At 56.1% G+C, this 25,991-nt stretch overlaps 1 protein-coding gene across 5 annotated transcripts in view; it reads right to left on the reverse strand.

Annotated features, from left to right (window-relative positions):
- Tsnare1 (t-SNARE domain containing 1) overlaps nucleotides 1–25,991 on the reverse strand; it is a 114,440-nt gene that overhangs the window by 74,905 nt on the left and 13,544 nt on the right. For 3 of the 5 annotated variants that reach the window (XM_048802238.1, XM_048802237.1, XM_048802233.1), the window contains exon 1: nucleotides 2,120–2,261. The exons of 1 other annotated variant lie outside the window; for it this stretch is intronic. The gene's annotated coding sequence lies outside the window, so the exon portion shown is untranslated. Of the gene's footprint in view, nucleotides 1–2,119; nucleotides 2,326–25,991 lie in introns of those variants that run through there. One more of the 5 variants, XM_048802236.1, reaches the window with a different exon arrangement.

Below are 25,991 nucleotides of genomic sequence, written 5' to 3' on the forward strand. Positions count from 1 at the left end.
TACTGAGAGGCAGAAGAACAAGATTCCTGGCCCTCACCAGGGACCAAACTGTGACCTTAGGAACTGGGCACAGCTCACATCCCTGAGCAACCCCACGACTCTGAGATTGGCACTCACAGGGGTCTCATGTACAAAGCAACCAAAGAGACACCAGGAGATGACATGACGGGCCCCAGGCTGCCCACCTCCCCTGCACCCTGCCCAGGTGCCTTGCTCACATGACTGTCTTTAATCCTCATGGCTCCCTGCAGCGCTAAGTATAACCCCATTTTAAAAAGAGGAAAACCAGGCTCAACCCGCCCAAGGTCACTCCCAACTGCCAATGCAGACTTTTGAACAAGCAGGAAGGCAATCAGACTCTCTCACCGCAACACACAGCTTCAGTTCCAGCTAGACCACGCTGCCCACATCACCAGCCACCTGGAAGACAGGCAGTGCCCTCCCGTTGGCAAGGTTGAGCAAGGCTTTACCCAGGACTCGAGAGCCTCCAGGACGGGACCAGCACAGGGAAGCGCGTCTGTACCTAAGCACAAGAGGCAGGGGCACTGCAGGGCACAGAAAGAGGGGAAGAGCCGTGGGTGGGCCAGGCAGTTGGGGCTCCCGGCTGGCTGGCATGGCTCTTTCCACAATACTCCGACTCCTCGGGTGGCTCAGGGTGCTAAGAGTTTCGGACACTGTGATGCACCAGAGGCTTCCAGGAGGCGGCGGGCCAGGACAGAGCAAGGGATCCAGCAAGAGCCAGCACTCAGAAAGGCGGGGCTGGGCAGCAAGAGGAAGGGCTAGGAGGCCAGGAGAGAGGTGGGGCAAGGCCTGGGGGATCTGGGAGATCCTCCGCAGAGCGTGGAGGCCAGAGTGGGCAATGGTGAGCTAGACAAAGAGAGAGGGAGGGAGGGAGGGCTGGACAAAGGCTACAGAGGCCGTGTGCAGCCCAAGCAGGCGGAAGCTGGCAGCAGGGCCAGGCAGGAGGGGTGGGCGGAAGCTGCCAGCCTGTTGTACCCAAAAATGGCCCCAAACCCGGGGCTGCCTGACTAAGGTTGAACAGAGGCCAGAGACAATGCCCACTTGCTCCTGAGGAGGCCTCCTACCACGCTGCTTCCGTGATCACCGGCCAAAGCCTGCCACCAGTTCCTCCAGCCTCAAGCCCTCAGGCTGGCGCCAGACTCCTCCCAGGGACCCCAGCTCTCTGCCAGCCTGAAGGGAGCTGTCTGTCCTCATACTGCGCAGATCCTGTTTACAAGGTGCCAGAGGAAGTGGGGGTGCCAGGGAACGCCCCCCTCAGCCCTGCTCCCAGGTCCAGGAGCAGAGTGACGCCAGTCAGCAGACTGCCAGTCAGCCCTCCCAGCCCAGCGCAGGCTAGGGTCCCAGCACTCAGACCCCTGGACCAGCACACAGGGCTCAGGCCCCTTGGCCAGGCTCCCAAGACAGCGTCCCAGGAAGGACCCCAGCCTCTGGCAGAGGGATGACTGGGCCCCCTCAGACAAGGAATCCCCTAGGCTGGGGCTACCCTTCCTAGCAGCAGACAAGGAACCACGTTCCCTGGAACAGGGTCCCCAGAATGCCCCCCGCCTCCCCATGGCTGAGGGGTCTCCCAGCTAGGGAGCAGGTCTTCTATGGGGTCACACAGGAGACGTGGCAGCTACAATCCTGTTTTCCCTGCCAGATGGGCAGTAGTGCTCCCTCCAGAGCTAGGCAAGGGGTCAGTCGGCTCATGTCACAAGAACCCAATCCCTGCTGCCCAGACCCCAAGCCCCGTGAGACACAGAGCAGAACTGGATAGGCCTGGCCTGCCTGAGCGGGTCTCATGCTGCAGTTGACAGACACAGAAGTTGATGACGCTTGTCACATGGGGGAGGAAAAGATGAACTGCTGAAAGAGAGGGCACAGCCAGGGACAGACACCCTGATAACTCAAGCCATTGCTTCTCAGGTGATCTCAGGGCTGAGCTATGGCCAGGATATGCAGTGGCAGAGGTAATAGGAGGGAGCACTACTGTGTTCCCAGGAGCAAAAGGCAAAGAGACGAGCCCAGGGCCCTACATCAACTAGGAGCCAGACCCTTACAGATGCAACCTCTGACCTCCTGTGGGGTCAGAGACCCGTGAGGAATTAAAGACACTCACATGAGCAAGGCACTGGACAGGGTACAGGTGAGGTGGGCAGATCATGAGGACACGAAATCCCTGAGGCTGATTCTGGCCCCAGGTGGGCTGGGCTCACACCTGTGTTCTCCCCATCTCTCCAGAGAACAAATGGTGGCACAGGATGGCATTGAACTCCTCCTCAAGAATCTCAGCTCCAGCCTGCCCAGTATATAGAGGGAGGGATGCTGCCTTCGTGTTCATCCCAACTGCACCTGTGCAGAGCTCACGGAGAAAAAGAGAGTCAGCAACAAACAATGGTGTTGAGAGCGGGTGAGGTCCAGGTCAAGGGCAGCCCTCACTGCAGAGCACTGAGAACCCCTGGCCCTGTCACACACACGGCAGGCACAGGCTGCACCAGAGCCACGAAAACTCGCTCTCGAAGCCTGCCTGTGGGGAAAACCACTTTCCAGAGCAAAGTTGAAGAGGAGAAGTTGAGGGCTGAGGCTGGGGCTCAGTGGTAGAGAACCTGCCTGGCATGTGTGAGGCACTGGGTTCGATTCTCAGCACCACATACAAATAAATAAAGGTCCATCAACTACTAAAAACACTAAAACAAAAAGAGAGAGAGAGAAGATGAAGGAGGCTGCTGGAGGGGTGTGCTCTGCAGGGGCCCCTCCGGCCAAGGTCCCTCAAGGGCAGCTCCTGCAGGCAGGAACAGGCACCGCACAGGAGGGCAGCAGCAGGCAGCACTGGGGCCTCACCCACGGCCTGGCTCAGCCTAATGAGCCCCTGTTTACAGCAGCCGGCACTCTTACGGCCTAACACACAGCCAGCCTCTCTGGGTCTTGGGCTCAGTCTAAGGCAGAGAACACAGTCCCAGCACAGGAGCAGAACCTAGGGCCAGGTCACACGGCTCAGCCTTGACAGCCACATCTCATCCAGCCCTGTGGCCTCCAACCTCAGTTTCCTCGCCTGTAACGTGGAGTCAGAAGAACGACCCCAGGAGGTGAGCATGCAGACCAGCCCCAAGAAGGAGCCACAGGCACTGACGGCCCCTAACACCTGGAAGGGAGAAGGCCTCTGAGTCCCAGCAGCCAGCACACCGGGCTGACAGAGGCCACGCAGCAGCCGCCACCTGGAACCATGCTGCTGTCTCCCACCTGCTGCTTCAAGCTGCAGGCATGAGGCTCCCCGTGCCGTGGTGTCTGCCAGGGAGTAGGGAGGCTGCCTGCACCTGCTCCACCCTGAGCCCCGTGGCCAGCGCCAGCCCTGGCCGCACTGCTCAGAGCTCAGCAGCTACCCCTGGTTAGGCGGCACTGGGGGCAACGACTCCAGGATGGTGAGCTGCCCGGCTGCTGCCCTGCCCAGGGCCAGGCAGACAGCGTGAATCAGCCCACACAGGAGCCTTCAAGCTGACTAATGCCATCTGGACCCCCACCTCCCTCCACTGGCCACTACCTCCCCAGGATGGCGTCAGCTACACGAATGTGTCCTCAGGACAGGAAGCCAGAAGGCACACAGAGACCTCGGAGTGAAAACCACCACCTCACAGGAGGCAGGGGTCATCCGGCAGCAAGCCCTGACTCACCACAGCCCGAGCCCGGAGTCTGGCTGCACCTGGTCCCAAAACTACAATGTTGTATAGACCTGTTTAGGGGACCACGGGCCAGGTGAGGGAACACAAGCACCGGTACTGGGAATTCCTGATGTAAAGCAAGCCCAGTTTTTAAGACAAGAAAAGGGAACTCGAGAGGGAAAGTGCTGAGCAGAGTGAGGCAGCCCGGAGCTGGGCAGGGTTGCCAACCCCGAGCGGCAGTGCCTCCTGCCACTCAGCTTCCATGCCACACCCTCTGCACCAGGCACGAGGGTCTCAGGTGTGTCCTTACGTGGGTTCCCCTCTGAAGGAGGGGATGGAGGAAGGGTCCATAGCACCCCTGGCCACACCCCGAGGCCAAGCATTCCTTCACAAGTTCCCCAAGCAGGGGCACTTGATTAGAACTTGAGGTGTCCGTATGAATCTGCTATTTTTTTTTAATTTTTATTTTTTATTTAAAGTGGATACAATATCTTTATTTTACTTTTATGTGGTGCGGAGGATTGAACCCAGTGCCTCTCGCATGGTAGGGGAGTATTCTACCTCTGAGCCACAGCCCCAGCCCTGAGTCTGCTATTTTTAGTATACAGAAAAATACAGATACAGATGTGCGCGGGTTTATGTATCACCTGCTTATACACATTTGCGTAGTTCTATAATGGCAGCTAGCCTCTTCCTAGTTTAGTCCAATGACAGGGCAGAGATGCCAGCGCACCCCATGACAAAGAGCATACCCAGCATATAAATCTTGGCTACTAAACACTCTTCTTCATCAAAAAAGAATGGCAAGGAATTAAGACCCCTTGGAGAAGTATTGGATTCTAGAGCCGCAGGGGAAAAGTAATAGACAGGCCAGGAGCACCTAGGTCCACAAATGCACACGGAGGTGCCCAGGTAAGGCAGGGCCATCTCAGAAACTCACAGCACCAGCCTGGAAAAGCCTCCCTGGCCATGTGTGGAACAGTCTGAGCATGAAAAAGGCAGTGACAAGGAGAAGTACAACTCGCTGAATAAAGACCCTCGAGCCCACATCAGCAAGCAGGAAAGAGGAGAGCTCTCCCTCGTAGTGCAGGTGGCTGCGACCAACAAGGAAGGTGGTTCCCACCATCACGATGAGAAGGTCCTGCGGACGGACAGAAGCCAGCCAGTGGAGAGTGGACATCAGGACACAGGACAGGATATTCACGTGGCCTCAAAGTGTCTTATTAATTAAAAAATGGAAAAAGCAACTACATAGGAGAAGCCCAGCAGACCCCACGTTACCACCCCCCCCCAAGGGGACAAGCCAGCCCCACACAATGCTCCTGCCTAAAGTACACACCCAGGGAAAGAGCGGGCACACCTCTGAGAAGAAGAGGAAGCAGCCCTCAGAGGAGTCACGTCAAGAAACTAGCCAGACCAAGAGTTGTCCTGCATGAAGGGTGGCCAAGAGGCAGGGTCCCAGAGGCCACACGCCTGGGCACCCCTTGGCAGCACAGGACCACTCACGAGGTCTATCCTTCGAACAGCAGCAAGATCTCAAGGTCACAAGGCCAGTCTGATTAGGACTGTGGCATGGCATCAGCACAGGTGACATCTAAAATGCTTTCTAAAACCAAGAAATCCCTTCCACTTAAAAACAACCTGCTAAATAACTCCTGGAAGAAAAGGAAAAATACAAACTAAAATGAAGGAATTTTCAAAAAATAATAATGAAATACAACATAGGGAAATCAATAAGATAAATTTAAAGCAGGAATCAGAGTGAATTTGTAACTCTAAATATTTCTATGAAAAAAGAAAAACAAATTCACTAAATTCTGAGCTCAAAAGATTAGAAAAAAATGATAATAATTCAAAACAGCCACAAGGAAGGAAATAATACAAATAAAAGCAAAAACCAATGAAGTAGAAAATGGAAAATAATCAACCTAATTAATAAATCAAAATGCTATTTTCTAAAAAACTACTAACAAAAAAACAACCCAGAGCCAACTTAACCAAGAAAAAAAGGAGCAACACAACTACACAACACACCAAGCTATACGGGAGGAGTGACCACCGAGAGAAAGCGCTGAGGACCAGAGGCTCTGCTCTGCACAGGGCCTCTCCAAGGGGACTGTGAGCGGCACTGTCACAGGTCAGAGAAGTCGGCCAAAAGTGGCCCACTGTTCCAACAGAAAAAACACAAGTTATCAAATCTGCCCCAACTAAAGAGCCACAGGACCTGAAGGTTTTGCAGAAGAATTTGGCCAAGTCTGTCCACTGACAACAAAAGGAAAGTTCCCTATCCTTTTTTATGATACCAGTAAGACACGTGCCTAACATTGACACATTGATTCCAAAAGCTGGTACAAAACAGTTCAAGAAAGAAAGTGGGGGGCGGGCAGACTGTAAGCCAATGTCATAAAGAGCAATTCAAAAATACTAAATAAAACACTAAGAAATAAGAGTCAAAGTCCCACCTGCCAGTTTTCCCAGGAACGCAAGGCTGGTTCAGCACGAGGATGCCCATCACTGTAACACACCTTAGCAATGAACCTGCAGGAAAACCTCATGAGGGTCTCCATGGGTGCTACCAACCACATCCACAAAACTCAACACTCCTGCCTGATGAAGGAAATACCATTCGTCCTGAGTGGGTGCCTCATTCAGCAGGAAAACACCCGGAGCCATTCACAAGGATCAGGAGATGGAGAAGCCACCACATCTAGTACCTCTCAGCACCCTTCTGGTGGGCTAGCCAGTGCCACCAAAGAGACGGCAGCAAGAAGCATGAGAACCAGGAATAAGACGTGCCGCACCTCCTTCAGACCCCACGGCAATGCACACCCTAGAGCAGTGCTGGGGCCAAACAGCAGCAGGCTCTGGGAGCTCAGGGTGCAAAACTAACACACAGAAACCAGGAGCCTTTGCACACACAAGTAACCAGCCAAAGGACCGGACGGTGTTGGGCAATACCTGAGAGGACATTGGGCCCCGGGGAGAGTGGATAGGGACTCAGGAAACCCTGAAAGGGGACCCTGAAACACTGCATCCCGCAGGAAGACACCCCTTGGTTTTGGCTAAACACCACCATTTCATGAACTGTCGATTCTCCCCTCCCACTAAATACCAACAAGTACCAAGCATCTGCATGGAGCCAGAAAGTGACCGGAAGTTCACAGATGCTGAGAGCCATAGCTGAGAGTGGGAATGACACATGGCATTTTTGCCAGAAGGGAGTGGTTGAGAGGTGACACCAGCAAGCCATTGAGATGATGATGGTTATGTTAAGCTGTGTATTCAATTGTATATTAGACCCCTGCTGTCCACCTCAGGTGCCAGCTACTTTGGAGTTCTCATGGGGATTCCTGGGGAGTTCCTGTTGGTTGGGGAAGTGCCAGAGGAGGGATTTCCGGAGGAGGGAATGCCAGTTGGTGTGTGGTGTGTTGGGGAGAAGGTCGTGTGCATGGCGGTTCGGGAGTGTTTCCGGAAAGTGTGTGTAGACTGCTGTAAAGGTTGCTGTTTGAACTTACAAGGCTGTGTGGTGGCTCGGTTGTTTTGTGCCCAGCCAGACTGCGGCACACAGAGATATACACAAACACAGGGAAGCACCAAACAGGAAGAGAGGACTGAGTGAGCAGACGCTCAAAGGTCCCAGAGAAGCAGAAGCTGGCACAGGCCACAGTGCAGGGGCTGGGAACAGCAGCACAGTGGAAGAGGCCAGGCACAAACGGCCACCTACAAGAGTCCCCTACACGAGATGGCCAGAATGTGCACATTCAAGAGACAGAAGGAGACGGGCAGGGCGAGGAGTGGGAGCTGGGGAGCAGGAAGTGACTGCCAACAGCAAGGTGCTCTTTTTAGGGGGACTCGAGAGCGCCCCCACGACGGTGGCGATGAACACTCAACACTACTAACGACTAAAACCACCAAACAGCACCTTTGAAAGGGGGACCTACGGGTACAGGACGATGCCACGTTAGAACTATTATTACAAACGCTAGAACGTCTCCATAGTTCAAAAGCTGCACAAGAAAACACAAACAGCAGCAGAATAAGAGGGGTCTACAAACAGAGCCCGTGGACATGGAAATCCCATATACAGTGGGTGCGGCACCGTGAAGGGCTCTCACCCATGGTGCTGTGACATCTGGTTAGCCATGCGGAAAGACAGAACGCAGCCTGAGCCTCACAGGATAAAATAACATACTCCCGTGGCCACAGCCCTCGACACAGAAAACAAAACCAGGAAGCAAGGCAAAAGAGCAGCCGCCCATGGGCAAGCCTCCCAGGTAGGATGCAAAGTCAGGATGTGGCAAGGAAGGCCATGCCCAGCAACAGAAGTGAGCCCAGACTCCTGGCGAAACGCTGTGAGCCAAGCAGTAAGAAAACATGGCTGCACGTAAAGAGCTCAAAAAACTGCAAGGAAAATGGGCAAAAGACACAAAATTCTCACTCACAGAGTGTAAAACCGGGGCTTAAACAATGAGAAGAGTTCAAACTTGCTTCAAACAAGAAAACGCAGCTCCCACAGTTACAGCCCTGCCGCCACCTGCCCTGCAGGAAGCTCCAAGGGAGCTGCCCTGAAACAACAGAAGAAAAGACTACAAAACTGCAAACTCATCATTTTCTTGGACTCATCAGAGCTGAAGTCTCAGGGCAACAGTCAGTTGATACCTACAGACAGGGGAGACAAGACAGAGCCCAAGGGCAGGCAGCCCAGAAATGGCAGGGCCGTGGGGCACGCAAGCAGGTAAGCACTCTCCCAAGGGCGGAAACCTCCTCTCTGGACCCAGGTGCTAACCAGGAAGCCTGGAGCAGGACAGGCAGTATGTCAGGGTGCAGGGGCAAGAAGAGTGGAAGCCCAGCAGCCCTGTAGGAATGCCCTCTCCCCTGATAAACACTGGGGGGTCGAGGACAGCAACTGCTGACCCATAGCTCCAGGGCAAACAAGGCACCCACAAATTCTAGAGAATAAAGAAATCACCCTCCATCCCTGGAAATGCAGGAGGAGGCCCTTCCAGGCCCACCAGGAAGGGGCAGGAGATGCTCCCATGCAGGATGAGTAAGGGAGTCAAGGCAAAGGAAGAGCACAGGGCCACTGAGAAAGCCCTAGGCACAAGACCACACCTGCCCAAGACCAAGGCTGTACCAGGCCACTGAGCACCCACATCAGGCCACTCAGTTCCCCACATGGGGCAGGGATGGAGAGAGGCTGCCCCTGCATGTGCCGTTGGGGAGCAAACACAGGCCCATCCCACCCCACCTAAGGTAACTCCAGAGGAAGGTGAGGCTGCGTCTTCAGGGCAGTTGCAGCTGCAGCAAAGCCCAAAGCCAGCCACATCTGGCCAGCTGAACCAGCCCGTGAAGGGGCCCAGAAAACAGGGCACACCATTGCTGAGCATAATGTTAGGTACCTCAACTGACACCCCACACATGAAGTCAAAATCAGTTGAACCAACCCAAAACAGGAGACACACAGGAGCACAAGGAGAAGTACCCAAGAGTCAGCAGAAGCAGACCTCAACGTCAGAACTCCCAGGGAATTCACAGTAACCATGACTGCGACATCAAAGCCCGTGGAAAAGATAGCCCACATGCAGGAAGTGGAAACTACCAGAGTGCCAAATGGAAACGCTGGCAGTCATACACATGGCGACAGAAGTGAAGCGCATGTTCAAGGCACTTGTCAGCAGGGTCCCTGCAGCCAGGGTGCAGTGAGCAGAAGAGCCACGGCCAGAAATCCCCAGACCGATGCATCAAGAAGGGAGTGAACGGGAAAGGGAAAGCCGGCCCCTAGGAGCTCCTAGACACCATGGATGCCCAATGTTGCGTACTGGAGCCCCGGAAGGTGAGGAGAAGAGACAGGGCAAGGAGGCATCCAAGAGGACAGCAAAGAGCTCTCCATAGCTGCTCCTCGAGGGACTCTGCTGCAGGCTTAACGTGTGTCCCCCAAAAGTTGTGTGCCAAGTCTTCACCCCCAAGGCAATGGTACTGAGCAGAGGGAGGGGCCTCTGGGAGGTGACCAGGTCACAAGGCAAAGCTCTCGTGAAGGGGAGAGAGGCCCCCAGGGGCTCCTCGGCCTCCCAGTGGAGGACACAGCAGGAGGGTACTGTCTATGAGCCAGGAAACGGGATGCTGCAAACACCAAACCAGCTGTCCCCTTGGCCCGGGCCTCCCAGCCAGGAGCACGGTCTGCGGCACTGTGGCGACAGCCTGGGCAGACTGAGAGCAGCACACCACAGGCCCGAGCCCGGAGGACACCGCATCGACAAATGCCAAGCCAAACAGAAAGGAAAAAGAGAATATCATTAACCTGCTGGAAAGGAAAAACTAAAACCCTGGAACCTGGCAGGGAAAAGACACAGACACCAAGAATGAAGAGGAGAATTACAGCTGACACACCATGGCCTCCTCAAGGGGGCGTGAGAGGGCACCGGCCAGAATTCACGCCCCACCCCCACCCCAGCAGGGTGAAGTCGGGCGGGAGACCAGCACTGACCCTGCACCTCCAGACAGCAGTGCTGGGAAAGCCAGAGGAGCCGCACACAAACTCCATCCTGAGTGGGCACCACTGCCTCTCACCCCACGCAGGGACATCACTGCCATGAAGACCCTACCGGCACTGAAAGGAGAGTGAGGGAATGTCACCAACAGTCACTATTCTGTAACTCACAGTCCCGCCCAAAAGTCCAGCAACTCTGATGAAGTCAAGGACTCCACACAAGACACAAACCAATATCATCTCGCAGACACTCAACAGGCAGCTGACCTCCCCCAAGAAGCCTCCCAGGGCGACAGGGCGCTCCTACAGACCTCGAGGGGAGAGGACACGAGACCCACACAGCGCGTCAACGCAGGGCCTACAGAGCAGAAGTCACATCAGGCTGCCGCCTGAGGGGTAGGATCAGGGACAGACCATCAGGCAGGAGAAAGGCACAATGCTCCAATCGTGACTGGAACTCTCCTGGAGCTCACTGGACACTGCAGCGAGTGGCACTATGTGTCTGTCCCGTGTCAACAGACCTGGCATCACAGGAAGATCAGGCAGCACTTACTGGTGAAGACAGACACTCACTGGCAGCACCATCTGAGGGGCACGAAGGCACCAGGTGGGTGCTAGGAAAGCCGCTTCCCTGTGGGGCACCTGGGTGGACACAGCTGCCGTCTGGAGCTGCACGGGCAAGGCCCATGTGGTCCCCAGAGGCCCCGAGCCAAGGGCAGGCGCATGGGGCTGAGGTCTGAGTGGAGCAGGGCCAGGCCCACTCACGTAGCACTGCCGAGTGCCATCTCCTCAGCACCCCACAGCCAGAGTCAGGGGAGGCCTGGGAACCCCAGATGCTAGAGTCTGGCCCTTGCAGGGACAAGCCTGTCGACCCCTGGCCTAAGCAAGCAGAAGAATGGGACCGTGGTCCGGGTGACTCACCCAGATGGGGAAGGCTGTGGGAGGAGGGCTCGGAAACTCAAGAGCAGAGCTGAGTTCAAGCTATGGGCCAGCCACCCGACGAGAGCAACAGGGTTCAGGGCTAGGGCTCAGAAGAGAGGTCCAGACTGAAGCACAGAGGACACACCAAGGCCTCAGCCACACAGTTGCTGGAGAGCTGGGCAGGAGACGGCAAGAGACAGCCAGCCCCTCGCTGTGGCCTCCGCTGCAGGGTTCAGTCAACAGTCCCAGAGCCCGGGGCTCCTCCAGAGGACTTGTTGAAGGAGGAAGAGAACAGTGACGGGAGGGGGACGGGGAGGGCTGGGGCACCATGGACACCTGCGGATGACAGTGCTCAGCGCCAGCCCTGCAGGTGGCCTGGAGACAGGTGATGTAACAGCCAGCCGGGCGGTGCGAGAGGGGAAGAGTGGGACCCAGCAATCAGAAGGCTGCAGGTCCGAGGGAAGGGAGTGCTCTCCGACCTCCCAGCCCTCTTTCCCATGAGAGGTGGGGATCCAGGGGCTGCTGCTCCTGAGAGCCACATCCATCCTGGCCTGGCCGTGTGGCCTCTGGCACTTCCCGCCTTCCTGCACCTCGGCCCCCTCCTCCAGGCCAAGCCTCCTCAGCAATCCCCCAGGGCAGCTGGAGGGAGCAGTGAGCTCACGCTGCACTCCCTGACACCGGGTGCTCAGGTGGCTCCTGCCAGAGCCCCAGACTGCTGTGCAGGACTCCACAAGTCCCCTGGGCCTCTCCGGTGCTGAGACCTTCCTCTCTGCTGCTCCACAGGCTGCTTCCCACCCTGCCCCCATCACTCTCTCCCAGGACAGGGTCTTCTCCCTCAGGAAGGCGAAGGGGCAGGAAGGTCCAGGTCTGGAAGAAAGCACGAGACCCTAGCCTAGAGCTGGGCACAGCTCCCTTGGGAAGCAGACCATCTGGTCTTTGAAGGGGCCGCAGGATATAGACCTGGGCCAGGGCCATGGGAGCTGGCTCAGGCCCAGCCAGCTTCAAAGCCCAGCTGGGGTGGTCCTACAGGCCCTGTGAGGCCACGGCCTGGCCCAGCAGGACCTCACCCAGCCTTGTGGCTGGGAAAACATCCACCTAGGAGGGAGGCAATACGATGGTCATGACAAGCTGTACTCCCCGGGCCCACCCCCACCTGACCCAGAAACCAGGATGCAGGCACTAAACACCCCTGGGTAGAACTAGGAAGGGCTTGCTGCTGTCCTCCAGGGGGGGCCCCGCCTATGGGCTCAACAGAGGCCTGGTCCCATGCCCAGCTCATGGCCAGAGCCAGGGCAGGTCTGGTGGGGCCTGAGAGCAGGAGCCAGGTATAGCTCTCTTCCTGTGACCACCACCCACCAGCAGAGCAACACTGGCCCTACTCTCTAGGATGACCACCAGCAGGCATCTCCCACAGACCGTGCAGGATCAAGCTGCAGGCTGGGTGGGAGAAAGCATGTCAGGTCAAGGAGGGGACCCGGCACCAAAACCTTGCCCAGAACTCCAGCCACCTGTGAGGCCAGAGATCAAAGGTGAAGGCCTGGGCTGTGGCGGGAGCTGACCTGGCCACAGTCAGGAACAGAGCAGTAACTCGACGACTTCTAGGATCCAAGACAACAGCTGCACCCCTCCAGGCTGGCCCTGGGAAGGAAGGAAGGGGAGCAAGACTCCAAGCACCAGTGCCTCGGGGAGGTGCCCCAAAGGCCTCCACCCCTCACGCAGTACATGTGGGCACACACACACACACAGACTGCTGCTGCTAGACTAATACACATGCGACAATATCCATGGGACACAAGTCCAGGCCCGTACCCAAACACCAGTAGCTCCTGTCCCCTTTCCCCAGGGAGGCCACAGGCTGGCTAAAACGAAGACGCCTAAATTTAGGAGGGCCACGCCTCATGGCCACCAATACAAGGTAGCCCTCCCACCAGGGCATCCTTGTGGCCAAATGCCCAGGGAAGGAGAGGAAGAACACACAATCACATGGGAAGGGCAGAGAGAATGTGGCCCTTAGAAGAGGAGGGCCGGGCTGGCAGAGGAAGAGTGAGCCCTGGCAGGACAGGCCCTGGGCCAGGATCAGCTGCATTGACCCTGCAGACATCTGCCTGGTGGGCCTGCAGCAACTGACCCAAGGGCTCAGCCACTGGGCAGCCTCTGGGCACCGCCCGGTTCCATGACAGTGCACCAGCATGGTCTCTTGAAGCCCAACCCTTAAATTAGCAGATCAAGCCATTCCACGAAAAACTCAAAGCACACCTGACCCTACCAACACTGGGCCACCTGGCCAGCCTACACGCCAAGACCCCTGGTGGTGACAGCAGAGACCCGGAAGACACGGCTTCCTCAGAGCAACAGCCAGCCTCCTCCCACCACCACGGGTGCCTCACGCCCAGCCCAGGCCAGGCTGTGACTGATGGGGATCTGCTGAGGCAGGAGGCTAACGATGGGGGACAGCCCAAGATGGAGAGGGCGGGGAGGAGAAGAGGCATGGCCGCCAGCGCAGCCACCCTCCGGGCTGGGAGCACAGTCTGCTGCGCAGGCAGACAGCTCACAGAAGCTGTTACACACGTGGGCAGTGCCAAGCCCAGCAGCCAGGGAGAACTGGGCTACAGAGACAGCGAGTCTGACCCCTACTCTGTCTTGGCCAGTGCAGGACCTCGAGAAAGGCCCCATCTCTTTCAGCCTGTCCACACGCTCAAGAACGGGAGCAGCCGGTTGCTAATGCAGTCACTGGAGGAGAAAGGCAGGCAGGCCCAGCAGGCCCCACACGGCAGACTCAGGCCCCTGTGTTCCCCCCCAGAGGGAGCCTGGGAGCCTGCTGGGCTCTGCTGTGGTCTGAATATGTGTCCCCAAACTCATGTGTGAAAACCTAACCCCTAGGGTGACAGGATGTGGAGGCAGGGCCTCAGGAGGTGCCCTTTTGGTGGGAGGAGCACCCCTGGGAGAGTCCCAGGAGAGCCTGCTTCTCTGCTTCTGCCATGGAAGGACACAGCAAGAAGGCGCCATGTGCAGCCCAGGGCAGCCACTCACCAGACCCCATTCTGCAGGCCCCGACCCCAGGCACTCAGCCTCCGGAACCCAAAGAAATAAACGCCTGCAGGTATAAGCCACCCAGTTACAAAAGCTCACATGGACTACGACAGGTCCTGCGCCCGGGAGAAGGTCAGGGCAACAGCAGCAGGTAGCCAAGGGGCTCACCCAAACACAGGACTCCAGGGCCTGGCATGAGGCAACAAGCCTGGTGGGAGCACAGGCCCTGGGTGCGAAGGCGGGCCCACTGCACCCACCTCTGGACACCCACAGAAAGGTCTATCCCCAGCTGGACACACAGCAGGCAGATCCACCAGGTCCTGGATGGTGGGAGGGCCAAAATGAGGACCTGGGCTCAGAGCCATCTAGGAAGCAGAGGGCTGCTCCTGGCAGAGCACAGAACCACACACACCTGGTGCCTGGTGCCCGGCGCCCTGCCGTCCCTCCTCCCCTCCCTGCGCTGCACGGAGACGATTTTCCCCACCACCTCAGAGCCTGTCCACCACGGGGGAAGGGCCAGCACCCGCAGTCTCTCCCTCCGAGACCTCCTCCATTATCCCCTCATCTGACACACAGACAAACCAGTGAACTAGGAAAAGGCCAGCCAGCTCCTCATCTGACACTCAACACCAAGACAAATTCCAGATGGACGGAAGGGCTAAATAGTTTTAAAATAAACACAAAACATCCACCAATACCAAAGTACTGCTAAGCAAGCACGTGCGCACGCAAACACACATACCGGGGAAAACAGACTTGGCAGCACATTTTCAAAGATTCGTAAATCAAAATGCAATATAAGCAAAATTAAAAGGCAAAAGATAAAAGTGAAAACATGTTTCCAACAAAATGATGAAGGTTACATCCTGAATATATAAGGCACTGCTGAGATTTAGTCTAAAAAAAAAAAAAATTCAAACATGTCACAAACTAAAGCAAGAAAGACAGATGGCAGGGGACAACCCCCAGCACAGGGACCGTGGGGGCAGCAACCCGCCCCTCAGGACACACAGTGGCCCACCCAGTCAGGGCACAGAGAGGAAGAGGCAGCACCACGAAAGCCTCTGGGCACATGGGGCCACCACAGTTCCCACATCCTAGGACTTCACACAAGGAATCCAGAAGAAGCCACCAGAAGCCTGAAGCATCACAAAACAAGAATGGGCTACAACCACCTGGAGTCGACAACGGCGCATCAGCGCACACCACACATACCAAGGGCGACTTCGCACTGCCACAGGTGCCCAGGCAGCACGCCCAGCTCACGTCCAGGCCCAGGACATCACTGGAGTGACAGTAAGCCCACAGCTGAGCACTCAGCTGGGCTACAAGGGCTGCAAGGTGCTCATGTCCTAACTGTGGGTACACAATGGGGCCACCAGTCAGCGCCATCTGACAGTTCTGATAAAGAGACAAGTGCCCTGGCGCAGCCACCCTGCCCCAGGAGAGCAGAAAACACACGTCCCCAAGAGCCCTGCACCCATGGTCAGAGCAGCCTGTCACCCACCCAGAATGTGTGCAGGAGTATGGACGGTGGCCCGTCTGCGCAGCACACAGCCCAGCGCAAAGGCAACGTGCGCCGCACAACCACACTCAGGGTCGGACGCGGCACAGCATCAGAACAGAGAGCAGAGCCAAGAGCCCAGGGACGCGTGGTAGAGTCACGGGTGTGAATGGCGTGCATCAACGCACTCCTGCATGACTCGAGCTGCGGGAAATTCTAGGACAGGCCAAACCCTGCAAGATAAACAGAACGGGGAAGAGGTAGGACATGAGGGCTACTCTGGGGCTCGGGGCACTAGGTGGCTACTTGGGGACGTTACACCACGAGACAGATGTGGAAACTCAAATCGCTGAGCCCTCGGCATCTGGGTTTCACTGTGTGCACAGCGAACCTGCCATGGGTAGAAAGAAGCCTGGCAGGAGGTGCCTGCCACACCCACCACGAGGTTCGGAGAGGCGCGATGACAGGCACAGACCCTGACACGTGGAGCTCAGTGTGAGAAGCCAGTCATGGAGGACCACATTGTCAGACTCCTTCCAAAGGGAGAAGTTCAGAACCAGCAAAATCCCTAAAGCCAGAAAGGAGGCTGGGTTGCTGGGCAGAGCAGAGTTGGGAACAGGAGTGCCTGCCGGTGGGCATGGGCTCTTTAGGAGCTGGAAGAGTTCTGGAACCAGAAGGTAGTGGTGGCCAAGCACCGTTTCAGCACCCAAGAGCCACTGAAGTGTACACTTGGTAAGTGAACCAGGTCTCAAGCTGTGACACATGCCCCAAGTGGCCGCGGCTGCAGGCAGGCTGGGAGGATTGGTCTCGCCTCCACCAGACTGCTGGTGGGTGCTCTGCATGTGGTCCCACACTCAGGACCCTGCACCCAAGAGGCACCTCAGATGCCACCACTGAGGCTCTCTGAGTCTCTGCCAGGCACACCCGTCACTGTCTGCAAAGATGAAAAACCGAATGAGCGTCATCACCTAACCAAGAAAGCTGCTGGAGCTCCCAGGTGAACTGGACACAGGATGCAGCTCCTTAGAACAAGGGGGCCAGAGCGGGCAGGCTCTGCCAGGGCAGACCCTTACTGAGTCCCAGGGCCCACATGGACCCAGATCATCAGACCTTGCACACAGGCCACCAGATGCCCAACCCTAGTGTGGCGACCACCCAGGGCAGCATGCATCCGCAGGGCAAATGGCCAGGAGTGACCAACACATCTAGTTCCCATTCCCGGCCACCCTCCTACGGGCCTAGACAAACAAGCTCATCCTGTTTGGCTCAAGATCATTGTGTTCATTTCCACAATTTAGGAAGTGGGCTAACAAGGCCGATCCACCACTGGGGGCCTCACCTGGAGAAAAGCTCCCATCCGTCCTGAGTCAGCTCCACCAGCCCTAGAGCACCCAGGACTGGTCATGCCAAGTCAAGCCACCAGAGATAGCCTGCACTCTGGGAAGTCTGGATCCTGGACTCCCAAGCTCCGTTGCCTTGGGTGAAATGAAGGCCCCTGACTCCCTGCATCTGTAACAAAGTACCCCCTTCTGGGGGTGGCCATGGGGAGCGCATGAGCTAGGACTGGAGCTGATGCCACGCAGGCCCCATCTGGTCATCCACATGTGAGCTGCTCCTGACCCTGGGTAAGTCAAGTTTCTCTTCCCAAAGCCAAGGCTGGGGCTGCCTGTCGAGCTCCAGGATCCATGATCGCAGAGCCCGGCAGCGCTCTGACCATGGTCCTAACATCAGCTTCTCCCGGGCTGGGCTGGCAGCATCCTCTGCAGAAGAAGAGCCTTGTAGAAGGAAGGTGCCTTCCACCTCACCATGGCACCTTGCTCAGTGGGCTTCACCCAAGAACTCCGACTCCTCAGCCACCATGCCTCTGAGGGCCACTGCAGCAAGGACGGAACGTGGCACACAGCAAGCCTGGGGAAGCATCAACGTGGCGAAAAGGTGCCAGTCCCCTCCCCAACCAGCCCCTCCTCCCAGCCCTGTGGCCCAGCCCCAGTGTCCAGCGCCCCACCCGACTTCACCCCACGCAGCTCACCACCCAGGGAGCTCACCAGAGCCACAGCTTCTAAACAGCCACCAAGGCTCCCAACAGGAGCACTCTGCAGAAGGTGACAGGGAAGCCCACTTGTCCCTATGCCCTAGGGATGAGAGCGAGACCCTTGAAGATTAAAACCCTTGAAAGTCCTACCCCCATGGGGAGGTGCCAGAAGGCACCAAAGGCCAGGGACCTTATGAGACAAAAGAGGGCACCTGGCCAGCCATGGGCAGTGTGAAGCAAGCAAAAGGCTTCCTGACGCTGCAGTCTCCAAGTGCCCCCTCGTGGGGCAGGCTAGTGGCTATGCTCGGCCTCCTGGGCTCCCAGCTCCATCTGCTGGGAAGGGAGCCTCCCCAGGTACCTCGACCCCAGGCAGGGTCCCGAGGTTCCAGCCTGCCCTCCCAAGACTGAGCAGGCTGCCTACACAGCACCCAGCAGAGCGGAAACTGAGCCCTCCAGCACCTATTCCTAAGAAGCTGTGGTCACAGGACAGCAACGTTGACGAGGAGGGGCAGGAGGAGCAACGGACTTTTTGAGACCTTTGCTGCATACTCACCTGGTGCCAAGTGCTGTCCAGTGCACTTCAAATGCATTAACCCACTTCCACCCCCCACAAGGTCACAGGTGAGAAACTAAGGCACAGAGAGAACTGAGGAGCCAAAAGTCACAGAACATCCCCCGTGAAGCCAGGCCTGGCTCTCAGGCCAGCGACAGGGGAGACACGACAGCCCAGAACACAGGTTCACAAGGTCACACAGCGGGAGAGGCACTGCTGGCACTCTCTCAGGGGCACTAGGGAGCTGGACAGGATGGCAACATCCAGGAGCCTCCTGCTGGCCAAACTGCACTGGGAACAGTAGGAGAGAGGACCCCAGGAGGCTGTGTCCCTTTCCCAGGGCACCCCTGCAAACACCCACTGCCCCAAGCTCTTCCCCACCTCCCCCAGCCCAGGCTGATCCCACTTCTCTTGGCAGCCCACCAGATGGTCACCCCTGGCTCAATCCTCTCCTCGCCAGCCACCCTCCCAGCAGATGACCCTAACTCTCAGGTGAAACAGCAAGGGTGCAAGTAAGTCACCTAGTGAGGACACAATTCCATCAAATACCACAGCAGAAAAAAGACGGGAAAGAGCTCTGGAGGGTCTGAATGATCACCACCAAGCAAGGCTGGCTTCCTTCCTCTGCTGTGAGCTTTCTGTGACAACAGGGTCTACTTTTTGGAAACTGAGATAAAGCTTTTCCAGTGCTCTTCATCCCACCCTTACCCACACGCGCGCACACACCCCTTCGCCTTCAGCTGCATTTCCACAGGACCCTGCTGCGCCTCATATCCCAGCACTACAGACTTGTGAACCCAATCCAACCAGGGCCGGGAGCACCGGTCTGGCCCAGCCCACAGGGCTCCAGGTCGCCTTCAGAATTACTGGGGCACTAAGAGGATGTCCACAGAACCAGTCCAGCCCCCGAAGGCCACGGGCAGCCCAAGGCCAAATCAAACCCACTTCTCTCACCAGCTCCTGCCCACTCAACACAGGTCCCCAGGATGAATGACTGAATCCCCAGCAAGGACTGAATGACTCAAGGGCCTCCCATCAGCCCTGAGGATGCTCATGGCCAGACTAACCCCTTCCAGCACCCAGTGTGCCTTCCTCCTTTAAAAACCTGCCAGTCCCTTGATGCCTTAGAGGGTCAGGTGGTGGCTGGAGTCAGAGCTGGGGACAGAGGCAGGTGGGGTCTTGGAGCAGCCCCAGCCCCACTGACGAACCTCTGGCCTGTCTCAGAGGAAAGAGGAAGCAGAGACCAGGGCCAGCCTGGAATGAGGAGGCGACCGTTGCACCAGGAGCTGCTCACAGCAGACTGCAGTTTCCTGTGGGACAATCAGTGGGATGGTGGGCCCGAGGCTGGCATCCCCTCTCGCTGGGGCCCCAGGAAAGGCCCCTGCCACGTGGGTGAGCAGGCAAAACCTGCCTGCCCAAACTCAGAAGCAGCAGGCATTCTGGGGTCCCTTGCTCAAGCTGCACGTGGGAGACACTGAGTCACAGAGCATGGTTCGTGCCCACACCCCCCTCAGAAGCTGCCCAGTCCTGCCCCACCGTAGAGTAGGCTGCGACCCACTCCCCTGACTGTACCTGACACCCCACACGCCAAGGCACACGCTTGGAGGCATCGCGCCAAGGTGGAGGAGGCCTGGCTGTGCCCAGACCCACTCAGCCCTGCCCGGCGCCAGCCCTCGAGGTCTCCACGTAGGTGTGCTCGCGCAAGCACGTGTGTCTGTACATGCCTCAGAGCCAGAGAGAGGCAGGTCCCAGCCAGGGGAGCTGCGATTGCATGAATCAGTGTTGTTATAGCAACTTGGATTCCACGTCAGACAGACTGCCAGCCAGGCACCCCCAGGCACCTTGCAAATTGACGCCCGGAATCAGCCACGGAGAAGCGCAATCACTAACAGCACAAAAGGGCAGTCAGGATGTCCACAGTGCATGTCTCCCCTCCTCCTGCACGCATTGCCTCTACGCCAACCTCCTCCCTTCCTGGGAAGGGAAGCGTCCAGGCCCAGCTGTGCCCACCACCCAGCTACTACATCTCACCACGTTCCCTCTCCCCAGGACAGCAGAGGCAGAGGAGCAAGAGGATGGCGCCCAAGTCGAGCAGCAGAGACAGGAGAGCCCCCATCTACACAGGCTCCAAGCAGGCTGTGGGTGCAGGGATGGAGGACAGTAAGGCGAGGGGAAGACCAGAGCGTGCCCCGATTCACTTGGGCACATCCTGCTCTGGAGGGAAGTCACTCCCCTCACCACACAGCACAGCTCTGGAGGAGAGAATGGAACAATTCTCTACACTTGCGACTATCAGGCTCACGGTGAGGGAGCTTCTACTGCCAGCACTTCCCAGCCAGAGACATGAGGCTCAGAGGTGTCAGAGCTTGCCCCAGGCTACCCAGTGGGTCAAAGGCCTGGATGGAATCCAGACCCAGGTCTCTTTCCCCTAAAAGCTGTGCTAGCCCTGTCCACCGGGCTTTGGCACCTGCTCTGAACAGCCATCACTCCAAGCTGAAATAGACATAATCCGGGAGTGTGTCTGGGCATTCATAGCCTGGCTCCCCACGAGGTCACTAAGGATGGGCACAAGCTCAACCTGGTGAGCTTGCAGCCAGTGGAAGGGATGTCATGTAGCCACCATACCCAGGGCAGCTCTAGAGGTCCAGGGGAGGACTCCCAAGAGAGGCACTCCATCACCACCACAAGGTTTGGAAGACCCACCCCCCCAGGTACCAGACAGCTGGACCAGGATGGAAGAGGTGGGGCAGATATCCCTCCATCTGCAGCGGCACCGGCTCAATGCCAGAACCTCCTCAGCCGACTGGGCCAGCCAGCTCTTCAACTCAGCTCTGAGCTTCACACTCGGGAGCCACCAGCACAGGCAGCCAGCCTGGCAGTCCCAGGAGGCCCACAGCATGGCCAGAGGCAAGAGCAGGTGAGAATCTGGGTGCTCCGCCAGGAGCCCCAAGGGCTCCATGGGGTGGGAGCAGTGATGGAATACCCAGGAGTTCACAGAGTTTCAGAAGCTCTCAAATAACTTGAGGAGTCACATGTCTCCCTCAGGCTGGGGAAGTGGTCAGTGTAAAGACATGACAGATGACAGTTCACCCACTGGCAAACACTTGAGCAGACTCTGCCTGGGCTGGGGGGCTCGGAGCCAGTGACAGACACACCTCCCCAAACTAAACACACCAGGGAAGGATCAAGACATCCTCCCTTGTACCTGGGAGGTCCTCACAGGGCCTCAGCCCCCTGGAGGCTTGGAGTCCCCTTCCACACTGACAACAACCAAGCCTGTTGGGTCCCCCTCCTCCACCACAGGGCGACACTGATGAGTCTGCTTCATCAATGCAAAGGATGACTGCTCCTCTCGGCCCTAGGGGCTCTCTTCTCCTCTCCATAACTCCTCTCACCTCCAAAACTTTTCCTGCCCTCAGCCCCTCCCCAGCTGCCTTTGCACCAGCTGGTACTGAGTGGCACTGAGCGGCAGGCCAGACCAGTGGCTGGGATACCAGGGCAACCCTGTGGCTCCTGCCACTTGTCCAAAGGCCTGCAGGCAGGAGGTGCCAGGTGGACAGGACAGCTACAGATGCAGGCTGCAGATGCAGGGCAGGCGTCCATGCAGGTACTGTCCATGGTGCTGAGAGCAGCAGTCCCTGAGCCTCCTGCTGGCCTGGCCCACAACCCCTAGGAACCGCGAGTGGTGCTGTCAGTCAAGGTTGGCAGCTCTACTGTCCTGGCAGAGAGGACAGGGTGTGGGTGAGACCTCCCATTTGCAAGTGCCAGAGAAGGCATGCTCACACTCTGGGGGGTCATCAAAGGGAGGGCCCTGATGGCAAGCAGACCTGGCAATATATATTGGCATGTCTTTCCTATTTCTTTCTAGAAATCACACTCAAACAACAAGGAGGATGCTCCCCAAACTAACGAAGAGTTTAAGAAGCCAAACTTCCTATTTAGACAAAACAGGAAATGCAATCCACAGACCCCTACCTCAGGTGAGGGCTGGCACCCAGGCAGTGAGCGAGTAGGCAGAGCCTTGCCAGGCAGGGAAAGGGCATGGGCATGGCGAGGCTGCAAGGCCTGGGAAGCAGGTCTAGGGAGCACCCACAGAAAGGCACTCCCCCTGCATGATGGGCAGCCTGAACCAGCAAGGAAGTGGGCCTCCCGTGAAGTCACCAAGACCAAGCAGTGGAGAGGGGACCGGCCACACCCAGAATCAGAAGGACCCGGCAGGGGTCTGCAGGAAGCAGCCTGCCTCTGTGCAGCCCCAGGGAGAGCACAGGACTCGCAGAGCTGTCCAGCTCACATCCCCATCACCCCATCCTAGACGGGGGCTGGGGGGCTCTCACAAAGAGCCGACCCAGGAAAAAACCAATTCATTCCAAAATGAACAATAAACTTGAACAGCCAACAACAATCTTGAGAAAGAATAGAGTCACAGGTCACACTCTTCATGATTCCAAAACTTGTACAAAGCTGCAATCATCAAAATGGTGTGCCTGACTGTGGCACAAAGACACACTCGCAGACCCAGAGACTAGGACAGTCAGCCAGACACAACCCCTCATATACGGCCCAGGGATTGTGACGAGCTGCCGAGACCTTTTCACAGGGAAAGGAACGTCCTTTCCACAAGTAGTGCCAAGTAAACTAGCCACATGCAAAAGAACACCACTGGACCCCAACCCTAAACCCCACACCAAGGCGAACAAGAAGCACACCCCAGAACTGAACGCAACGCGTGGGAAACAGGGAACTCCAAGACAGAGTGGCAGTGGTCTCTAGTCATGACACTCAATAACAAATGACAAAAGAAAAAGGCAGACAAATGAGACTTCACCAAAATCAGGACTCCTGTGCATTAAGTCCACCATCAACAGCAAGGAGGAGACAGAGACTCCTGCAGCCTGCCCCTGGGTGAATTCCTAAGACATAATCAAAACACAGTTAAAAGCATCACAAATGACAGAGACTAGGACAGTGGGCAAAAGTGAGGCAAAAAGAAGGACAGCAAATCACTTGTACAGGGAAGAAAAACCAAGCCGGCCTCAGGTTTTTCCAAAGCAACCTTCCAAGTCAGGAAAGGGGGAGTGACATCAGCTAAAGAGTCAAAGCCCAGCAGTGCTAACCCACAGCCATGCTGTCCCACACTGCCCTCTGAACCCACAGTGCTGGGGGACAGCAGTTCCCACCAGCCCCCCAAGAAAACACTCTGAACAGGCTGTCAGTGGGCGCTGGATACATTCACCTAGTGCTGGATGACCAGGGCCAGGCGGGATTCCGGAGACAGCAGGCCGGGCCGAGGTAGAGCCTGACCCAAGCAGTGACAGCTACAAGGACGAGAGGGGAGAGAGGAAGCCAGCAAGCACCAGAGCCGAGGACAGCATTTAAAGCTGACAATCCAGTAACAGAAGACAAGAAGATTCCACAGCACAAAGGCCAACACAGACAAAGGACTATGGGTGACTAAAGCTGGGGATGGGAGCTAGAACACCAAGCACAGTAACTGTACAATTGCCCAGAGAAGTGGATGAGCTTCCTACTGCTGGCACATCAGATGGCCCAAACTTAGCATCCAGAGCCTGCTCTGTGGCAGTTGCTACAGGTCAGGGTCTCCAGGCTGGGCTGTGCCTCCTGCAGCAGGGAAAGCACCTCGAGGTTCAGGCAGACGCAGGTCCAGGTGGCTGCATGACTGAAGTCTGTGTCCTTGCCCATGCCAGGGGGCCGGGGCCTCAATTCCAGACCCCTCTGCACTCCTGAATCTTGAGGCCAGCAGGGGCTGGCCAAATCATTCCCACTTCTGCAACTCTGCCGGCCCTCACCCATCTCCCCACTGATGCTACAGAGTTCTCTGTGTTCAGGACCAGGTTGGGGAGCCCTCCCAGGTGATCCAGGACAGCCCACTTGTCTACCTCACAGTTCATAAACAAAAGCACATCTGCAACTTCATTTTGCCATTTAACACGGCACACTTTGGGGGGAACACGGCACACTCTCAGGTGTCTTGAGTTAGAGTCCATGGGAGAAGGACACTGAAAGACAACACAGAGATATTATTACAATATCTCATGTAGACAAAGGCACCGACTCCCCCAAATAGCAGAAAAATCTGATAAACTTTAAAAAAAAAATACAAAAAGAATAGAAAACCGAGTTAAAAGACTTAAAAGTAAATACAGGCACACATGCAAAGCAGAAGAGAACTAAGATCAAACACATCCGAACTATCAATAAAAATAAATTAGTTTAACTAGCAAAAGAAAAAAGATTCTCAGGTTGAATCACAAAGAAATACAGAGCTTACATGACACGTAAAACCAGGAGTGAAAAGGGGAAGAGAGGCGAGGGGAACCCACGCAGGGCAGATCCAGGAGTGCCGTCTGCAGGAGCAGTGGGCGCACAGACGGTCAAACAGCTGTGCGCCTGGTAAGCAGCCACCTGCCAGCAGCCCCTGAAGAAGGTGGCAAGATGCCCTGCTCTTCGCCACACCAGAGCAGGAGGGCCGAGGCCAAGTGCAGACCCACAGGCTGGAGTCACACAGTGAGATGTGAACCTGGTCAGCCTTTGATGTCCATCCATTCTGTAAGCCAGAACAGAGACTCCACCTTCTCCCCCACCGCACTGGAACGGCGGGCCACGAGCAAACCCCAGGACCAATTGTGCGCAGAGAGCAGAGCTGGAACCGGTGCCCAAGGGCAAGCAAGGAATCGACAAAGTGCCGACGAACACAGGAGTCAGAAGCCTCCACTCCAAATGTTCGCGCTTGCTCCTACAGCTCCTGGACCACAAGAAAAGAGACTCACTGCCGAGCCCCAGAGCAGCAACAACACCAGGGAAATGATGTCCCCCAGGACAGCAGCAGCAACCCTGAAGATCAAGACTTTCTAGAAGGAAGTGAACAAATGAACCAACCACAAACCAAGCATTTAGAAAAAGGGCGATGGAATAAAATGAGGAGAAGCAGAGGGACTAATCATTAACAAAAAGTAATCAGTTAAAAAGTAGAAAAGTAGCTGGATACAGTGATATACATCTGTGATCCCAGCAACTCAGGAGGCTGAGGCAAGAGGTTCCCAAGGTGAGGCCAGCCTCAGCAACTTTGCAAGACTCTGACTCAAAGTAAAAAACAGAAAGGACAAGGGACGTGATTCAGAGTGAAGCATCCCTGTGTTCAATCCCCATTACCAGAAAGAAAGAAGAAGATAAGCAGAAATAGGACCATTAATTCTTTAAAAACCCCAAAAACTGAATCTTCAAAGAAAAATTAACACAACAAAATTGAACTACTAGCTAACCCAACCAAGAAAAGGGAGAAAATGAGAGGGAAATAATCACAGAAACTGAAGAAATCAGGAGTCCTAGGGGATCATTTTACTTAAACTTTCATGAATACACATGATGAACTGGAAGAAAGTGATAATTTTCTAGGAAAATGTAAGCTTAAAAACCAATCCCCCCAAAAAAAGATTTAAACAGAATCTTTTCCAAAGGGAAATTTCTTTTTTTAATCATAAAAGAACTTACCCCCTCAAAATAAAAAGGCCCCAATGTCCCACTAGATTCACAGGTAATGCTATTGAGCCATTCCAGAGTATGGCAAAAGAAATAAAAATTTTACATTATTTTTATGAAATAGGCATAACATGGACATCAAAACCAAAAAGTCACACACAAAAATAAAAACTTCAGAGCAACCTTACTTACCAACAGCAATACAAGAACAAACACTGACCACCAGCAGAGTATCCCGCAGCACCTTAAGGAGACCAAGGTCATCACTGTCACTCACCATACTCACGCATACAAGGAGAGACTGCGTGATT

Source organism: Marmota marmota, unplaced genomic scaffold (assembly GCF_001458135.2).
Source record: "Marmota marmota marmota unplaced genomic scaffold, marMar, whole genome shotgun sequence".
Lineage (NCBI taxonomy): Eukaryota > Metazoa > Chordata > Mammalia > Rodentia > Sciuridae > Marmota > Marmota marmota.